Source organism: Myotis daubentonii, chromosome 7 (assembly GCF_963259705.1).
Source record: "Myotis daubentonii chromosome 7, mMyoDau2.1, whole genome shotgun sequence".
Classification (NCBI taxonomy): domain Eukaryota; kingdom Metazoa; phylum Chordata; class Mammalia; order Chiroptera; family Vespertilionidae; genus Myotis; species Myotis daubentonii.
Window position 1 is genome coordinate 65560968 of NC_081846.1, and position 21350 is coordinate 65582317.

The 21350-nt window shown below is 37.4% G+C and overlaps 1 protein-coding gene across 4 annotated transcripts in view; it reads right to left on the minus strand.

Annotated features, from left to right (window-relative positions):
• MBD5 (methyl-CpG binding domain protein 5) overlaps positions 1 to 16248 on the minus strand; it is a 157524-nt gene extending 141276 nt beyond the window's left edge. For all 4 annotated transcript variants that reach the window (XR_009453845.1, XM_059704535.1, XM_059704536.1 and 1 more), the window contains exon 1: positions 16127 to 16248. The gene's annotated coding sequence lies outside the window, so the exon portion shown is untranslated. The remainder of the gene's footprint in view (positions 1 to 16126) is intronic.
• Between the last annotated feature and the right edge of the window lie 5102 nt (positions 16249 to 21350).

The window sequence follows — 21350 nt, forward strand, 5'->3', positions numbered from 1 at the left end:
TAAAAATGTTGTGGTACATTTACACAATGGAATACTACTTGGCCATAAAAAAGAAGGAAATCTTATTTTTTTGTGACAGCATGGATGGATCTGGAAAGTATTATGCTAATGAAAAAAGCCAGTCAAAGAAAGACAAGTAAATATCATATGATTTCACCTATACTTGGAATCAAATGGAAAAAACAAACAAACAAACAAACAAACAAACAAGGTAGAAACGGACTCATATGTACGGAAAACAGACTGACCGCTATTAGAGGAGAGCTGAGTGTAAAAGGTGAAGGGATTAAGCAACAAAGAAACAAAGAAACAAAAGACCTCATAGCCATAGACAACAATATGGTGGTTACCAGAAGGAAAAGGGGAGTGGAGGGTAAATTGTGACAGAAAGAGACTTGACTTTGGATGGTGAACGCACAATACAGAGCATAATTATAAAATTGTACACCTGAAAACTATATAATTTTATTAACCAATGTAACTAAATAAATGCAATAAAAATTTTTAAAAAATCTACCAAATCAGAGAAATAGTTGTCTTTTTTAAAAACAAAAACAAAAACCTCTAACTATTTTTCTCAGGAACAGTCAGTAGATGTCATATATACAAAATAATAATGACTATAATAGTAACTAGAGGCCTGGTGAACAAAAATTTGTGCACTCGGGGGTGTTCCTCAGCCTAGCCTGTGCCCTCTCACAGTCTGGGACCCCTTGGGGGATGTCCACCTGCTGGCTTAGGCCCGCTCCCTGGGGGATCGGGCCTAAACTGGCAGTCAGACATCCGTCTGGCAACCCGACAGCCCTCGGGGGATGTCCACTTGCCAGCGGGGAGCAGGCCTAAGCTGCAGTCGGACATCCTTAGTGCTGCTGAGGAGGTGGGAGAGGCTCCCGCTACCACCACTGTGCTGGCAGCCATCAGCCTGGTTTGTGGCTGAGCAGAGCTCCCGCTATGGGAGCGTATTGACCACCAGAGGGCAGCTCCTGCATTGAGTGTCTGCCCCCTGGTGGTCAGGTTATGTCATAGTGACCAGTCATTCCCAGTCATTCTGCTGTTAGGGTCAATTTGCATATTACCCTTTCATTATATAGGACAAGAGGCCCGGTGCACAAAACTTTGTGCACTCGTGTGTGGGGGGTGTCCCTCAGCCCGGCCTGTGCCCTCTCACAGTCGGGGACCCCTTGGGGGATGACCACCTGCTGGCTTAGGCCTGCGCCTCAGCGGATTGGGTCTAAGGTGGCAATCAGACATCCCTCTGGCAGCCCTGCAGCCCTCAGGGGATGTCCACTTGCCAGCGGGGAGCAGACCTAAGCTGCAGTCAGACATCCTTAGCGCTGCTGAAGAGGCAGGAGAGGCTCCCACCACTACCACTGTACTGGCAGCCGTCAGTCTGGCTTGTGGCTGTGCAGAGCTCCCCATGTGGGAGACCACCAGAGGGCAGCTCCTGCATTGAGCATCTGCCCCCTGGTGGTCAGTGTGTGTCATAGTGACCAGTCATTCCCAGTCTTTCTGCTGTTAGGGTCAGTTTGCATATTACCCTTTTACTATATAGGATAGAGGCCGGGTGCACGGGTGGGGGCCGGCTGGTTTGCCCTGAAGGGTGTCCCGGATCAGGGTGGGGGTCCCGCTTGGGTGCCTGGCCAGCCTGAGTGAGGGGCTGATGGCTGTTTGCAGCTGGTCACACCCCCTTCAGGATGGGGCTCCCGCTGGCGTGCCTGGCCAGCCTGGATGAGGGGCTGAGGGCTGTTTTCAGGCTGGCCACACCCCTTGGCGACCCAAGCTCTCAGCCTCTTCTTTTTACTTTTTTTTTTTTCCTGGGATTTATTTATCTTCCATAATTGAAACTTTGTAGCCTTGAGCGGAGCCCTGGTCCGGCTGGAAGCCTGGGTTGCCAGGCTCTCAGCCCCTACTTGAGCAGAGGCCACAGCCGGCTGGAAGCAGGTATCTAGAATTTCTTTATCTTCTATAATTGAAACTTTGTAGCCTTGAGCAGAGCCCAGGATAGGCCAGGACAGGCAGGAAGCTTGGCTTCCTCCACCACCGGGGGCAACCCAAGCCTCCTGCTCGCTCCAGCTCCGTGGCCGACACCATCATAGTTGAGTTAATCTGCATACTCACTCCTGCTTGGCTGGTGGGCGTGGCTTGTGGGTGTAGTGGAGTGGCGGAGTGACGGAATGATGGTTAATTTGCATCTTTCTCTTTTATTAGTGTAGATGATTATAGCAAATAAATATGAGGTTTACTACATTCCAGATATTATTGTCAGTGTTTTATGTTTATCAACTCATTGAATCCTCTGACCTCTGAATCCAATGTACTATTATCACATTTCATATTAGGTCAGAGACCCACAATGTAAAATTGCTCAAGGTCACAGAGTTACTAAATGTGAGAGAGAGTTTCAAACCCAGTCTGATTCCAAAAATTATTGTTCTTAATCACTGCCCTTTTCAGCTTAAAACAAACAAGCAAAACAAATAAATGACAAACAAACTAAAACTCCAGAGTGTGAAAGATTCTTAGAAAACAAAAACATAATTTTCTATTTCAAGCCTCCTATGAATCTTTTTTATTTTTTTTTGGTTTTGTTTAGAAATTGAAAGCATTGCCTAAGAACAGATTTTAAAAAAGAACAGAAAGTATTACTGAAAAGATATGACATTAGCTATTCAACTCATGTGGTCCTTCATAGAATAATAGAAGCTAAAGAGGAAAGAGTAAGAAGGAAAAGAAAAGGAGAAGAATTGATAAAGATATAATACAGGGTAATATTTTAGAGATGAAACTCCTCAGATGAAAGTGTTCACTAAATACATGAATAGGAAAAAGCCTACACCTACATCATTAGGAAGTGAAAAAATGCCAAGAAAAACAAGAGTAGGCTACAAAAGTGGTCAGAAGAAAAGAGCAGATGAGCTACAAAGAACTGAGGCTGATGCAAATGAATTTTAGAAGTCTGTGGAACATCACCTTCCAAATTCAGAGATAAAGTAGAATTTAGATGACACACAGATTGGCAACAATTGCTTCTCCTCAGCATATTCTTTAAAGGCCTTTTCTACAAGTTTTAACACAATGATTCATATTTTTAAAAAAAGTAAGTAGAAGTGGTACAAAATGTGAGTTTTTAGACATGGAAAACTACACTGCTATATAAAAGACGGAACTTTTGACATCTCAAACATCAAAACATGCCATCTTTTGCCCTGGCCAGTTTGGCTCAGTGGATAGAGTGTTGGCCTGCGGACTGAAGGGTCCCAGGTTCAATTCTGTTCTAGGGCACATGCCTGGGTTATGGGCTTGGTTCAATGTGCAGGAGGCAGCCAATTAATGATTCCCTCTTATCACTGATATTTCTAGCTCTATCTCTCTCTCTCTCTCTCTCTCTCTCTCTCTCTCTCTCTCTCTCTCTTCCTCTCTGAAATCAATAAAAATATATTAAAAACAAAACAAAAACATGGCATCTTTTAATGCATTTTTCTCCCTTGTCAATACTGATGATGCATTCATCCCCACTCCAACCCCACCCCTCCTCTTCTCCCTCCAACACCCCTCCTCCCCAATCAGGTCCTACTCCTGGGCTTATATGTTCTGAAGTTAAGTCCTGGATACACCTCTAGTGAAAAATAAAATAAAGAACATTTCAAACATGTGAAAGTTATCATCACCTCTTAGGAAGTTGCTAAGGATATGTGTCACTAAAGTAGGCTGTACAAAGAGAAAGAAAATATAAAAATGCAGATAGAAAACAAAAAAGAACCAATCAGAAACAAAGAATACAGTGTCTGAAAGAAGAGTACATTAGAGGGAATCAACAGTAGATTAGAGAAAGCAGAGGATAAGATCAGCAATTTGAAAGATAAGATCCCAGAAAATACTCAATCAGAATAGCAAAAGGAAAGAAAGAATCCAAAACATAAGAAGAGTATACATCAAGCGTACCAACATTTACATCTGGGGACTCTAGAAGGGAAGAGAGAGCGCAAGAAATTGAATCCTATTTGAAAATATGACATAAAACTCCCCTAACCTGGTGAAGGAAACAGACATACATACAGGTCCAGGAAGTACAGAGTCCAAAACTGAACCCAAAGAGGCCACACCAAGATATATCATAATTAAAATGCAAAAGGTTAAAGACAAAGAGAAAATCTTGAAAGCAGTAAGAAAAAGCAGTTAGTTACCTACAAGGGAGCTCCCATAAGACTGTCAGCTGATTTCTCAACAGAAACTTTGTAGGCCAGAAGGGATTGCCAAGCAATATTAAAAGTGATGCAGACTGGTGCAGCCACTGTGGAAAACAGTATGGAGTTTCCTCAAAAAGTTAAAAATGGAACTCCCATTCGACCCAGTGATTCCACTTCTAAGAATATATCCCAAGAAATCAGAAACATCAATCGGAAAGGACATATGCACCCCTATGTTCATAGCAACACAATATACAATAGCTAAGATTTGTAAACAGCCTAAGTGCCCATCAACAGATGAATGGATTAAAAACCTTTAGTACATCTACACAATGGAATACTATGCTGCTATAAAAAAGAATAAACTTTTACCATTTGTAACAGCATGGATGGACCTGGATAGCATTATGCTAAGCAAAATAAGTCAGTTGGGGAAAGATAAATATCACCTGATCTCACTCATTTGTGGAATATGATGAACAACATAGACTGATAACCAAAAATAGATCCAGAGACAGAGAAGCACCGAACAGGCTGTCAAACTTCAGGGGAAAGGTAAGGGAGGGTGTGTGTGTGGGATGTAAGAGATCAACTAAAGGAATTGTATGCATGAATATTAGCATAACCAATGGTCACAGACACTGTGGCAGTGGGGGCTTGTCCTTAGGGGTGGGAGTGGCCAGGGAAGGGTCGATGGGGGGCGGGGGAGGGGGGGTGGAAAGGAGACATATGTAATACTTTAAACAACAAAAAAAAGAAATTTAAAAAAAAGTGTTAAAAAGCAAGGACCTACAACCAAGATTACTCTCCCCAGGAGAGCTATAATTTAGAATGGAAGGACAGATAAAGAGCTTTCCAGACAAGAAAAAGCCAAAGGAGTTCATTACCATCAAACTAGTATTGCAAGAATGTTAAAGAATCTTATTTAAGAAGAAGAAAATAAAAAGACTAAAAATAAAAATAATAAAATGGCAGTAAATATATATCTATTAATAATTGCTTTAAAGCAAATGGATTAAATGTTCCAATTAAAATACATAGGGTAGCTGAATGAAAAACAAAACAATACCCTTAAACAACACAGAATTTTAATTTTTTTTAAAAAAAGCTTGCTGCCTGCAAAAGATTCACTTCAAATCAAAAGACACAGGCTGAAACTAAGGAATGTAAAAAGTATTTTATGACATTGGAAACAAAAACAAAACAGCTGGCATAGCAATACTTATACCAGACAAAATAGTCTTTAAAAAAAAAAGGATATTACAAGAGATAAAGAAGGACCCAGCAATTCCACATCTGGATGTTAAGCCAAAGAAACCCAAACCACTAGATTGAAAAAATATATGCATCCATGAGTTCACTGCAGCATTATTTAAAATAGCCAAGAGAGGGAAGCAACATAAGTGTCCACCAACAAATGAATAAATAAAGAAGTGGGATATATACAATGAAATATGACTCAGCCATAAAAAAATAAAGAATAAAATCCTGCCATCTGCAACAATATGGATGGACTTAGAGGTATTGTGCTGGGTGAAATAAATTAGACAGAAAAAGACAAAAAACATTATGATTTCACTTACATGTGAAATCTAAGAAACAAAGTAAATGAACAAGCAAAACAGATCCAGACTCATAGATATAGAGAACATTTTGAGAATTGTCAGATGGGAAGAAGGTTGGGGGGGATGAACAAAAAGGGTAAAGGAATTAAAAAGTACAAATTGGTAGTTATAGAATAGTCATGGGGATGTAATGCGCAGCATAGGGAATATAGTTAATAATAATGTAATAACCATGTATGGTGTCAGATGGATAGTAGATTTATTGGGGTGATCACTTTGTAAGTTATATAAATGTCTGATCACTGGGTTGTTCATCTGAAACGATATACTATTGTATGCCAACTGTAACTAAAAAATAAAATATTTAAAAAATAAAGCAATTTTAAAAATTAGAAAAAATAAAAATAATACAAAAAGACAAAAGGCAATTCCAAATTTAAAGAAAACAAAAAATTGCATAAATAAAGACATATAACCAAAGAAGAACATTTGGAAATATAATTAACCATTAATTCAAATGATTCTGTGTCTGGCACTGATTTAGCTACTGAGAATATAATAGTGAGGGAGAAAGTAATAACTTAGTTAAAACAGATAATAATCATTGTCTTCTTGAAGCTATAGCCAAGAATGTAGAAAGTGACAATAATTTCAGAAATTAGGTGAAATGAAAATACGTCATCTATATTAACAATAAATACTATGTAGAAAAAAATAACAAGGAAAGCAGAGCAAGAATGCCAGGAAGTAGAATGGATATTTCCAATAAGATGACCAGGAATGGCTCCACTGAACAGCTGCCACTTGGGTCAAGAATTTAAGGAAGGGAAGGACCAAGCAATGTGGTAATCTGGGTGAATGAATTTCCAAACTGAGGGAACAGCAGGTGCAAAGGCCCCTTTGACACAGTAATATAAATGCTTAATTGTAGTTATAAAATAAATGAAACCAATTTTAGAAATATAAAAATGAAAGAACCAAGAACAGAACCATGAAGTAGATGTGTGTACTAATGCTCTCATCTGACACAGGGAACAATCCCCAAAGCAGCATTAATAGTTAATAGGGCAAAAAATAAAGGTACTAGTTTATTACCCACAGTTACAATAGAGAAACCAAAAATAGAGATAAAACTAAATGAATAATGATAGAGAAAAGGTGAAGGGGGGTAGGGTGAGTGAGTGTATAAGGCATGGCCACCTGCGTGTGTGTGAATGTGTATGTTAATACATGATGCTTTAAAATGATAAATAAAAAATAGGATGAGGAGGTAGATTACTTTTACCTGGAAAAATGAAGATAAATATCAGGAAGAAAATGGAAAGAGGTGAGGCTTAAGTGGGAAAAGCTGGACCAAAGAACTATTGATTTTAACCATGTGTATTATTAATTTGATCTAAACACACACATACCCTATGGAGACTTTCCATTGCTCTTAGAATACAAAAAACCTAAACACAGCCTACAGAGCCCTGCCTGCCTTACCAGCCTCACCTCATGCTTCCCGCTCCTGAACGCTCTGCTTTGCCCACACTAGTCTCCTTTCAGGTTTCTCTAGCCTCTGAAACCTTCTGTCTGTGCTCGCCCTTCCATATGGAATGTTCCTGGCCCGCCACTGCCCCCAGCCCCGCCCTGGGCTGCTTTATCATTAGGCACAGCAGGCACAAATGCCTAGGGCTTGTAATATTTTAAGGTTCCATGAAATGTTTTAATTTCTTTTTTAAATATATTTTTATTGATTTCAGAGAGAGAGCGAGAGAGAGAGAGAGAGAAACATCATCAAGGATGAGAGAGAATCATTGATCAGCTGCCTCCTGCACCCCCCCCCCCCCCCACTGGAGATCGAGCTGCAAGCTGGGCATGTGCCCTTGACCAGAATCGAACCTGGGACCTTTCAGTCCGCAGGCTGATGCTCTATTTACTGAGCTAAACCAGTTAGGGCTGTTTTAATTTCTTATAAAATAATACAAAAAAACCTTTTAGTCCCATGAAATGTTTTAATGTATAATGCTAACATATTTGTCTTCATACCAATATAATTGCAAAATATAATTTTAATTTATTTTCTGGAGGCAGGAGACATGAAGGCAAAAGAGTCTAGAGCCCACAAAAGTCATAATGTTGTCCCTGCCTGTTCTCCTTCCCAATTCCACTTGGCCCTGTGGATCCCACTCATCCCTCAGATCTCAGCCTGATTCAGAATACAAGAAGTCCCTGTATATGTTCTTCCATCACCTTGTAATATGGAAATGAAATAAGTTATTGTGTGATTTTGTATTTAATGAAATCAGGAACCATGTCTACCTTGTTTGCCACTATCTCCCCAGCATGAAGACTTGTATGAAGTGATTGATGTGAGACGCTGAAGGGCTGAGAATTTTCTACTGTGCTCTCAAGTCCTTGTTCAGTTTTCTGATGCTGGATTTCCTACTTATTATTTAATTTCTTATTGATTCAGTTTCCTCATTTTAAAAATGGGGATAATAATGGAGTTATGAGTTAGAACTGTACCTAGTATAAAGTAAACACTATTTAAAGGTTTATTTATTCTCATTCATGTTATTAGATGATTACTATTATTTTTATTATTATTATCATCATTATTATTCTATACATTGGGTGAGGTAAGTGAATGTTTGGTTTGTTAATTCTTTCCCTTTTACTATCTATTATGGAAATATGTTTTAAAAGGGTAGGGTCATTTTAACTTAAGTTACATATTTTTAGGAAAGAGAGAAAATAGCTATAAAGATAGAAGGAAACTGAGATTTTGGTATCTGAAAATACATAATTATCCATGAATTAAAGACTTTAGGACTTTCAAAATATCCACACTAACCAGTTCAAAATTTTACATGATGATATCAGGCTAGAAGAATATTTTCAGCAAAGAACAGTAAATCAGAATTCTCTCAAACATAAATTTCCATGAAAATCTCATAAAAATGAGATGTGGCATTCATTATCTTTTTTATTATTATTTTCTATTTTTATTGATTTCAGAGAGGAAGGGAGAGGGAGAGATAGAAACATCAATGATGAGAGAGAATCATTGATCGGCTGCCTCCTGCATGCCCTCTACTGGGGATCGAGCCCGCAACCTGGGCATGTGCCCTTGACCAGTATGGAACGTGGGACCCTTCAGTCTGCAGGCTGATGCTCTCTATTCACTGAGCCAAATCAGCTAAGGCTGTTATCTTTTTTAAAACAAAAATCTTACCTATTTCCCCTGAATAGATGTAGAGACACAGCTGAACACAATTTTCAACAGTGATATTACTTTCTTGGTGTTACAATTTTTTATACATAATTCCGTCTACAGGCAAATAAATATACATACCCAAAGCAGTAAAAATAAAATAAAACCAAAGGACCTGAAAAACCTACCAAGGGTTTTTGTTTTGGTAAACATTTATGTTACCATTTAAACTTCAGACTCCTGAGATGGTCCTTGGTATAAAGTGACAGCTTCTGGTTTGATTCCCTCTGGTATTTCAAACGATACTCGCCAACCTAAAGACCAGTGTTTGGAGGCTGTATGGCTGGCTATGTGCGTCAATGTCCCAAGGCTTTGCCTCAGGCCTATAATCCCCCCTAATCATTATTCACAATCCCTCAGAAAAGCCTCAAGCTAAAACTGTGATTGCTATTGCTATTTAGAACTAAACTTGCATACTCGTTTTTGAAAATCATTTCTTCTTTCCTGATTTATTTTTTTGTCTCATTCTTGCACCTATAGAGATCCACTAAAGTAAGCATGAAAACCTAGAGCAACAGGCAATCTGTTTGGAATGCTGCTTTCTTCACTAATTTATTAAAAAGATATTTTAATAACAAAAATACTTAGGGACTGCATTGCATAATACATACAACTGGATATATAAAGTCCTTCAAGGGGATATGAAAAGCAGTGATAATGGAGAAGAGTTTGGTAAATTCAGAATTTTGTAATACAGTTGTCATAAGACATCGTTTATTCAAAAATCCAAAATAAATTTTTTAAATGCAAAAATGAATTGAGGGATGCAATGGTTCCTGAAAATCAGAGAATAAGCCAGAGTTAAATCACACCACAAATTTCTTTAACTAGACCTTTCACTCTTTTTTTAATTTTTACTTAGGGTGTCAAAATATTATTTCTTGCCATCTATTCTGCCTAAGGTTCCCACTCTTGGCTTATTTCTAGAATTGAACATTGCAATCCTTTCTCTTTCTTCCCATAATTCTGTCTGCTTGAGTGATAGTGAAATACAACGTCTTTCTGAGGGAAGGCTATATGTCTCAGACTCCCTGGATTAGCGTCAGTTGCCTTACCTCTATAAAAGGGATAATAATAGTTCTTACCGCAAAGTGTATGTGAGGATTAAATGAGACAAATGATAGAAAATATTAAGTAGATTCTCTGGTTTAGAGTAGGCACTCAATAATTGTTACTTATTGTTGTTAATAATGATAACTTTTTAGAACCTTTTAAATGTCTTCTGAGAAAACTGTAAATAAAAACCATTTGCATGACTTTGGACAAACGTGAGTTAAACTCTGTTCTTTTGTTTTCTCATTCATAAAATAATATGATCTGACAATACTAACACAAAGATCTCTATTAACTATTAAATCTTTTTTTTAAAAGACATTTTCCATGTTATTAATTTTTTTATATATATATTTTATTGAGTTTTTACAGAGAGGAAAGGAGAGAGATAGAGAGTTAGAAACATCGATGAGAGAGGAACATCGATCAGCTGCCTTCTGCACATCTCCCACTGGGGATGTGCCCGCAACCAAGGTACATGCCCTTGACCGGAATCGAACCTGAGACCTCTCAGTCCGCAGGCCGACGCTCTATCCACTGAGCCAAACCGGTTTTGGCATTAACTATTAAATCTTACGTGATTTTACTTAGCTGTGACTAAGGCTCATACTTATTTTCCTCCTCTGCTTTTCATATACATTGACAATTCTATTTCTAGTTGAGACTAACTTTGCTTTTGTATCCTTCTTTATATAAGAACCATATCTGATTATGTTCTGTACTCTTTCTGGCAGTAGTAATCATGGGATATCTTCCTAATTTCCTATGAACTATTATATTCACTATCAAATGCCACAGAAGACCTTAAGAAAGTATTGCTTTCTTGCCCGTCTGATGTAGCTCAATGGGTGAGCACTGACCTATGAACTAGGAGGTCATGGTTCGATTCCCGGGCAGGGAACATGCCTGGGTTATGGGCTCAATCCCCAGTGTGGGGCATGTGGGAGGCAGCTGATCTATGATTCTCTCTCAACACTGATGAGTCTATTTCTCTAGCCCTCTCTTTCCCTCTGTCTCTCTCTCTAAAAAAAAAAAAAAAAAAAAAAAATTACTTTTTTTTTTAACTGATACCTTAAAAAGTAATTAGATATTAATCACATAGGAGAGAACCAAGATGGCGGCATAGGTTAACGCTGGAGTTTGCTGCTTTGAACAACTACTTCAAAACTGAAACCAAAAAACGGAAGGGACATCACCCAGAACCACAGGAACGCTGGCTGAGTGGAAGTCCTACAACTAGGAGGAAAGAGAAACACACACGGACACTCAGAGGAGGCGCAGTGCTGAAGTCAAATTCTGAGGTGTGGAGTGCGCGGTTGTTGTTTTCAATCGGGAGGGAGTCCCAGACTCTGAGCTCCAGATCCGGGCGAGTCTTTAGGGACCCAGACTCAAACGGGAGAAGTGGGACTGTCTGGCTTCGGTCAGAGTGAGTGCAGCTTTCTCTCCCAGCTTTGCAGCGGGTGCTGGGACTCAGAGAGGCAGAGCCCCTGGGGACAGGACTGAGAGCCGCCATAACTGCTCTCTCCGGCCCACCCTGTTGATCCTGTGCGACCCGCCCCGCCCAAGCCCTGCACAGAGGCATTTGCCGGATAGCCTCAGGCAAAGGCTAGATTAGCACCTCCCTAGAGGACAGAAGTTCTCTCACTGCTGACACAGCTGATTCTCATAGCCACTTGGCCTGGAGGTCAAACCCTCCCTGGAATTAGCTACAACAATCAAGATTTAACTATAAGACTGCGCACAAAGACCACTAGGGGGTGCACCAAGGAAGCATAACAAAATGCGGAGACAAAGAAACAGGACAAAATTGTCAAAGGAAGATATAGAGTTCAGAACCACACTTTTAAGGTCTCTCAAGAACTGTTTAGAAGCTGCCGATAAACTTAATGAGATCTACACGAAAACTAATAAGACCCTCGATCTTATATTGGGGAACCAACTAGAAATTAAGCATACACGGACTGAAATAACGAATATTATACAGACGCCCGACAGCAGACCAGAGGAGCGCAAGAATCAAGTCAATGATTTGAAATGCGAGGAAGCAAAAAACACCCAACCGGAAAAGCAAAATGAAAAAAGAATCCAAAAATGCGAGGATAGTGTAAGGAGCCTCTGGGACAGCTTCAAGCGTACCAACATCAGAATTATAGGGGTGCCAGAAGATGAGAGAGAGCAAGATATTGAAAACCTATTTGAAGAAATAATGACAGAAAACTTCCCCCACCTGGTGAAAGAAATGGGCTTACATGTCCAAGAAGCGTGGAGAACCCCAAACAAAAGGAATCCAAAGAGGACCACACCAAGACACATCATAATTAAAATGCCAAGAGCAAAAGATAAAGAAAGAATCTTAAAAACAGCAAGAGAAAGAAACTCAGTTACCTACAAGGGAATACCCATACGACTGTCAGCTGATTTCTCAACAGAAACTTTGCAGGCCAGAAGGGAGTGGCAAGAAATATTCAAAGTGATGAATTCCAAGAACCTACAACCAAGATTACTTTATCCAGCAAAGCTATCATTCAGAATTGAAGGTCAGATAAAGAGCTTCACAGATAAGGAAAAGCTAAAGGAGTTCATCACCACCAAACCAGGATTATATGAAATGCTGAAAGGTATCCTTTAAGAAGAGGAAGAGGAAGAAAAAGGTAAAGATACACATTATGAACAACAAATATGCATCTATCAACAAGTGAATCTAAGAATCAAGTGAATAAATAATCTGATGAACAGAATGAACTGTTGATTATAATAGAATCAGGGACATAGAAAGGGAATGGACTGACTATTCTTGGGGGGGAAAGGGGTATGGGAGATGCAGGAAGAGACTGGACAAAAATCGTGCACCTATGGATGAGGACAGTGGGTGGGGAGTGAGGGCGGAGGGTGGGGCGGGAACTGGGAGGAGGGGAGTTATGGGGGGGAAAAAAAAGAGGTACAAATGTAATAATCTGAACAATAAAGATTTAATTAAAAAAATAAAAAAATAAAAAATAAAAAGATATTAATCACATAAAACATGTAAATATGCTGCTATAAAAAAAGAAGGAACTTTTAACATCTGCAACAACATGGATGGAACTGGAGAACATTATGCTAAGCGAAATAAGCCAGTCAAAGATAAATATCACATGATCTCACTCAATATGTGGGATATACTGATCAACATAATTTGATGAACAAGAATAGATCGATCTAGAGACAAATGGTAGGGGAGGAGGGGGGGTTAGAGAGCAACCAAAGGACTTGTATGCATGCATATTAGCATAACCAATGGACATGGACACTGGGGGCTTGCCTGGGGTAGGAAGGGCTGGGGCGGGGTCAATTGGGGAAAAAGAAGACAAATGTAAAACTTTAGACAAGAAAGAAAAACATATAAAATTTTGTATTCCATCTAAACCAAGGATTCAAAAAAAAAAAAATCTGCTACGTTTCTGGAGAGGCATATGTCAAGTTTTATTCAAAAGTCTTGAAAAATTCCCCATTAATGTAGTAAAACAATTTGCAATTTAGGACAGTACCTTCTGAGGACAGAAAAATAATATCTATATTGTGGTGTAAAAAGAGTTATAGCTTCTAAAAAGGCTTATCTTCAGTAAAAATGGAAACTGAGGCTTTTTATTAATATAACTTTGGCAACAAAAAAGTATGGGTCATAGATGTATGTACATTTAAAGCATGAAAAATTAGTAACACATTTTTTTTTTTTGGTCACAAGTAGTCAGTATATTAAATTCTTATGGAGGCTATTTAAAAATTTTAAATTATGAAACACTAATCTTAGCTAATGTTGATGTTTGGTATAACATTATAAGTATGTTGTAGTGGAAGTCAATGATTTCAGCAAGAAAAACTATGGCAGATGTAAAATACAGGTTAGGTGAAACGATCTTTAGAGTAACTCTCATACTGAAATATTAATAGATGAAATAACTTAATGTCTGCATTTGCTTCAACATACCTCAAGAGTTTTAAAAGAAAAATATTAGCCATGAGTTGTTAATTATTGAGGCCAGATTAAAATACATGGGGTTTATTATACTACTAATGCCCGGTGCATGGATTTGTGCACTGGTGAGGTTCCATGACCTGGCCTGTGCCCTATCGCAATCTGGGACCCTTCGGGGGATGTTGGAGAACTGGTTTTGGCCCGATCCCCGCAGACCAGGCCGAAGGACCCCTCTAGTATGCATATAAGATCTTTGGTTAATCTCTTCCCACCCTCTCCCCTCACCCCTCCTCTCTGAGATTCATCAGTCTGTCCCATGTTTCCATGCCTGTGCGTTGAGCATCTGTCCCCTGGTGGTCATTATGCATTATAGCTACTGGCTGGTCAGCTAGTCGGCTGGTCACTTAGGCTTTTATATCTATAGACTAGATTCTCCCAAATCTTCTATGTTTGAAACTATCCATAATAAAGTTTTTTAGAAAAAGCCAATGCACATACAGACACCAAATTCACAATCCATGAAGATGACAGAATGATTTAACCTCATAAAATGCCAAGCTTACATGGCAAAATTAAAATACATAAAATAAAACAAAACATAAAAAGAGGAAAATGAGGGAAAACATAATTGTAACATGTGATTTACAGTGTTAATATTCATAATATGATTCTTGATTCTTTGCAATCAAAAAAATCCATTAAAAAGCCTAAGAAAAATTTGAAATGGGGCATAAATGAGATGGTCATAAAAGAAAAATAATGGACAAATGAAAGTATAAAAAGACATTTATCTCACTAGCAATCAAGTAAATGAAAATTAAAATACCATATACTTTTCTCATATCAGATTTATGTAAAACAAAAACAGTTACTATCAAATGACAAAACTACAGTGAAAGTGGCACTCTTCTATACTGTTGGTAAAAATGCAGTTGGTAGACTTTCAGTATATTTACTCTTTGATCCACCAATTCCCTTTTTTAGAATATACCATAAGCCAGTATTTTCCAAAGTGTTAAGTGGGATGTTATCAGGTGTGTATTATGTGTATGTGTGCAAGTCTAAATTTAATTTGAAATGTAAGTGTATACAATGGCACTTAAATATATTCCCCTTTAAAATTTTCCTTTTGCTTTTTATAACATAGACTTTATTTTTTAGAGAAGTTTTGGACTCAGCAAAGTTGAGTGGAAACTAGAAAGATTTCCCATATGCCCCCTTCCCACACATGCACAACTTCTCCAACTCTCAACAGCCCAAAGACAGGTTTTATTTTAAGAAAGGATTCTATAATCAAATAAGTTTGGTTTCTAAGACCTTAGTATACTACTAAATATTGGAATTCTTCAAGATGGTGGGTAATAGTCACTGTTTTCTTATATTGTAGGTCCTGGAACCCTTTCATCAGAGAGCATGCTTAGGAACTAAGGCTCTACAATACTTACTTTTGGAACTTGTCCTAAATATCATTAGACATGAATACAAAGATGTATGCACAAGTACATTCACTGAAGTCATGTTAACCACAGGGAGATATTGGAAACATCTCAAATACTCAATAATTGGAAAATGGGTATAAAATTTATATTATACCTTTAAATTAGATTATTATATGACCTTTGACAATGCTAATGTGAATGATATTTACTGGCATGAAAAATGCCACAACTTGGTAAGTGAAAGAAGCACTGTAGCCAAAGAGTGTTTAATTTATATCCTATTGTTGCCAGTCATAATCTTAATAATTATATAGATATGTATTATAGATGCATCAAATTCAGCAAGAATTACAACAAAATAAAAAAATGGTTATCTCAAGGTGGTAGGATTACTATACATTTCTGTACTATTTTATAATATATATATATATATATATATACATATATATATATATATATATATATTTTTTTTTTTACAATGAACATGTATTAGTTTTAGAATAGAAAATGTTTTTATAGAGGCAATGTGATTATGTGTCTTAACTCTTTGGCATTTTAATCTCTGGATGTCAGAAGATGCTTTTAATATTTAATAAAAATTAAATTCACAGACAAGAAAACTATAATTATATAAATAATTCATGGAGAGAAAAACACACAATTCCTACCTTCTGGAGACAAACTTAAAAACATAACAAGTGCTGTGAGACCCAGCAGCGTAATGGAGGCAGCAAATCTCTAGGTGCTCTATGCCTTTATGAATCCCTACATGGGAGTACCTCTTCTCTCTGAAACAGAAGTGACACAGACACACGCATTAATTTAAAGGAGAGGTGGAATGAAGTCTATCTTTAAGAACACATCGGAGCTATACAGGCTGCCTGCTTTTAAATGGGGTCTCACAGGTAAACAGTTGTTATGTAACCTTGGAAAAATTATTTATCTTCTCTGTGCTTCAGTTTCCTCATCTACAAATGGGGATGATAATAATAGTGTCCAATCTTTGCTACAAAGATTAATATTCATAAAATATTTAGAACACTGCCATATACAATAGTATATGATATATATGTGGTATAAAAAATAAATACCTGGGTAGGGTTGGTGACATTAATAGAGACCTTTCACAGAGTATATTACTGTAAGTGATATTTCACTTCATTACTTGAGTTCACATCTCAAGTAATTCTCAACTCAATGCTGTGAGGTGGATATTATTATCACTTGGCCCTCAGTTCGCAAATCAGAAATTTCTGTCGGTTCCCCAAACTGTTACAAACTCATAAGAAACTGATCAATGTAGCAGGAGAACACTTTTGCTGTTCCAAGTGATATTCAATGGATTGAATAAAATACTATTTACTGATACCTGGTCTATTTAACTACCAAATCACTTAAAAATGACCTATCAGTATAAAATTAAAGCAAAGAGAATTGAAAACTCATTCTGGACCCTCCATCAAGTCATAGTAGAGTGCTCATCTACTGTGTTACCAATTTCTTCTTTATATTATCTGGAGGAGGCACAGCATCACCAATGGAGTATTCTTGCCAAGAATATTTAATCTAAATCTAATAATTTAAAAATTCAGAAAAATCTAAATCAAGGAACATCTTACAAACAATTGACCCAGACTCAAAAAAAAAAAAAAAAAAGTCAATGTCATGACACTAAAAGGCTGGGAAGTTTTTTTAGATGAAAGAAAATTAAATGGATAGGACAACTGAATACAATATATGATCCTTAATTGGCTTTTGGATCAGGGAAAAAAAGAGAGCTATAATTAACGGACACTCAGAAAATTTAAAGTACAACCTTTAAAAATCTCTCTCAGTTAATATATTTAGAATGAACCTAGGTGGCGTATTCTTATAAAACTCATGCATTTATAGTCATCATAATTTATTAAATACCTATTCAGTGTGGTAAGCCTACAGATAACAAAAATTATTGTAAGGAACAGACCCTAAAATATAGACTTGGGTTGGCCAAAGGGGTTAAGTGAAGGGTAATGAGGACTCTCTATCTCAGTCTGGCAAGTTAGCAAAACAGCTAAACTATCATCTGTTATATTTGGGACTCAGGCCATCTTCCTACTGAAGTATTTTCCCGTCTACTGTAAGGCAAACAGTCAGAAGGCTGAAGTAGGCTGCTGCTTCATGCAGCCTCCGTTCCACAAGACAGAGCGGCACATCAGGAAGCAGAGGAGGGAGAAAAGATAGCTTTGCCAAGAGCTTCTTTCTGTCTGTGGCTGAGAATCAGATGATTTGGAGCCTGGCAAGATTAAAGAAGCCAAATTATAAATGTTTTACAATGATCTTTTATTTATTTTTTGAATAAATTATTTGCATAATACAGAATTTGAAAGATATAAAAAAGCAGTGAAAAATTTCTTTTCCAGCCTTGTTTCCCAGACATCTGCTTTCCCTCCCCAAAGGCAACCTGATCCAGATTCGTGTCTTCTTCCAGAAATGTTTAATGCATTGCCTTATCTAAACAAGTTTTTACAGACATGGAGCAAGTTATACACATTGTTCTTACTTTGCTCTCTTCACATGATGTTTTGTCAATTGATCATTTCAGGATATATAGAGCTTCCTTATATATTCTTATTATAAAGTTTATGGCATAAAATCTATAAATAGGCAAGAATGTAAGAGGATAAAATAGATGTTTTCCTATGCAGAGGAAATAGATTCTGCCCCCCCAGCCAGGAAAGAGCATCTAGATGTCTGAGTATAGAGCGCCGGAGGTAATGCCTTAGGAAGGTAGCTGGGAGGGTTGTCTGAAGACATCTTAGGATTTTACGACACCAGTGTATTGTGTGTATTGTGGCAGAGCACCTGAAAAGTTCCTGAAGCCTATGAGTGGATTGCAAAAGTTTGAAGACTGATCCAGCAGACAAAAAGGAGACTGAGGTTTAAGAAAACGCAGCAAAGAGTGCAAGGTCCTTACAACTGGAGACCATGGCAAAGACCATGGCAGTATGATCAGTATGAGGCTCAGCAAGAAGAACCACATCTCAGTAGGTGCTGGCATATGGTGCCAATATGCAAGGGCCAACCAGTAACTCAGCAGAGACCAGCAAGCAGAGGGAAGAGTGTGGAATCCCATACTTGCCCACTAACGCCAGAATGATATGAGTCGCCCAGAAACATGAAGAAGAGTGGAAGGAAAGGAGAAAGTAAGGGGTAGGGAAGAAATTTAATTTAAAGCCTAAATTGACTCAATTTTATTTCAGAAATGACCAAGCAAATACCAATTGGTAAGATTAAGTTTTACTTTATTTGTGGAAATGGTGGTGACAGGGTGTGTATTGCAGGGGCTGGGATGGAGGCATTGGGGATGTGGAAGAGGGGAAGTGGGAGGAGACAGACAATGATGACCAGGAAAAGGTGTTTGTGAGGTAAGTAAATTATAGCTATAGACAAACAATGTTTTACATATTTGAGAGAAACAACTATAAAACTTAAATTTATATTGCCAGCTCATAGGGCTGTTAGTATACAATGAAATGGTTGTGTAAAAAGGTGCAAACAATAAGCGATGTAATTTTCTGATTACTATTGCTGATAGTGTTCTTTCTTTGACTTTTCACCAAGCTCTGGGGATCTTTAATTCAGTCTCATAAGTCCAGATTTTCTTATGCACACTTACTCCAAAGAGTATTAGCATTGAAGTGAATTCTGGGTTCAAATTCTACCTCTGTCACCCACTAGCTGTATGAGTTTGGGGAAGTACCTTGACTTCTCTGAGTCTCTTTATGATCTTTATTCATAAAACACAGTGCGATAATAAAAAATCATCTCAAACATGCATTAAGTAAAATAATGAAACTTACATAGTACATTGGCCCAACGTTCGTGGATCTACTTACTTTCCTTAATGTTTCAACTAAGTTGTCCAGTGTTTGAGTTGGAAAATTTGATCATCTTATTATATGTCATAATTATAAGAGCTTGAGCTATGTAATATATGGCTCTCAGTTATTGTTTTCAGGCCAACCCAGTAATACATATCACCACATGCTGTGAAGGAAGCAGGTCTGTATGGTAACAAAACCATTTCAATGCAAAATATATAATATGTGAACAGCAATCACCTCAACTCTTACTCTGGGACAGAGTATAGAACTGAATATGGTAATTTCCCATTTTCTCCAGAGAAAAATTTATTTTTAAGAAAAATCTTTATCTCAAATCTAACAAATGCTTAAAAAATGAAACTATAAATTCAATAAAAATAAAAGAAAAAAGAAAAAACTATATAGTAGACAATAAAATCAACACTGTTGACTTCTGGTTAAAGGTGGCAGATTGAATATACACATTTAACTTCATTCCCTTTCAAAACCACACTAAAATACAACAGAATATTAAATATTTTATTAAACAGAATAAGCCAAGAAAGAAAAGCAGAATAGAGATGAATGACAGTAACCAAAATTGGGGAGCTAGGAGGCAGAAAACTATAGCTAACTGACTATAGCTGAATCACAAGCAAGTTGAATCCTAAAGCAGCAGTAGGCAAAGCCAAGAAGGAATTTAATTTGTACTAGTTTCCAAAAAAACTTAGGAATTAGGGGGACCCAGATTTATGAAAGTTAGTTAAAGGTGGGAATCAGAGCAAACCTCTTTGGCATTCTATTTAAGAATTTGTCTTTTACATTCCCTTTCTACTCTTCACAAGTGGACAAGAACTTCTCCCTCTTTCATCCTAGCAAAGTTACTGAACTGGGAAATTTGGAGGAATTCTGAAGGGCAGAGTGCTCAAATGAAAAGAGAACTGAGTGACATTTTACATGCTGAATATTGAGACTCCCACTTCTCTTCTATTTGGTTTGCAGAATGCTACTAGCCCATTTTATAACTTCTAGGCAGGAGAGTAAAAACTTCTTTGGTGAATCTAACTGAACTGAAAAGGAAGATATTCACTAAAATAATATTGGGGTTCTGAATAAATAGCATTGTTGGATTTAGGGAATTCACAGTTATTAAGCCCCAATTATGTGTTATCTACACATTTACCTTTCTTACTACCTTAAATGTGAGCTGACAGTAAAAGACCACCAGACATCCGAGGAAAGCCCCTCACATGAAAGATGAAGCCTTAAAGCAAACAAACAGGAAATAGAACTATTTGGGGAAATACTAGTAAAGTTTCCAGAAAAAGTATCCTCAAAGATATGAGAGGACTACACCCATGAAACAAAAACAAGTTGATATTTTTTTTATAAAAAGGAACAAAGAAACTGTTTCTGAGAAACAAAATTATATTAGAAATGGAAATCTAAAGATTGGATGATATCCCAGAAAGAAGAGACTAAGAAAAGTCTCTTTTTTAAAGGAACATAGGAGAAAAAGGATAAGAAAATTAGACCAATCTAGAGGTACAGCATCCAGATAACAGAAAGAAAAGAGAACATGGAGAGAAAGAAATAATCAAAGAAGCAATTCATGAAAATTTGCCTGAATTAAACAACATTAATTTGCAGATTAAAAGGGCTCACTGAGTGTCTAGTCAAATAGAACCCCAACAAGGCACATCATAATAAAGTTTAAGAACTCTTGAAAAAATAGAAAATAGTGGGAAAAAATGTAGAACAAAAATTAGATTGTTTTTCAACTTTTAAACACCAAAAGACAATGGAAAGAGAACATAAAAATTTTGAGAGAAAATAAATTCCAAACCACAAAGTCTGTTCTCAGCCTCAAAATCAATCAAATGTCTAAAGCATAAAGGCATTTTACAGAGTGAAGATCAAAGCTATTGTTAGAAGTGCTCCATCAAAATGAGAGAGTAAATGAAGAAGGAAAGACATTAAAAACAGAAGATCCAATTCAAAGCAGGGACAAAAAGAAACCCCAAGGTGATAATAAAAAGAAATCTGT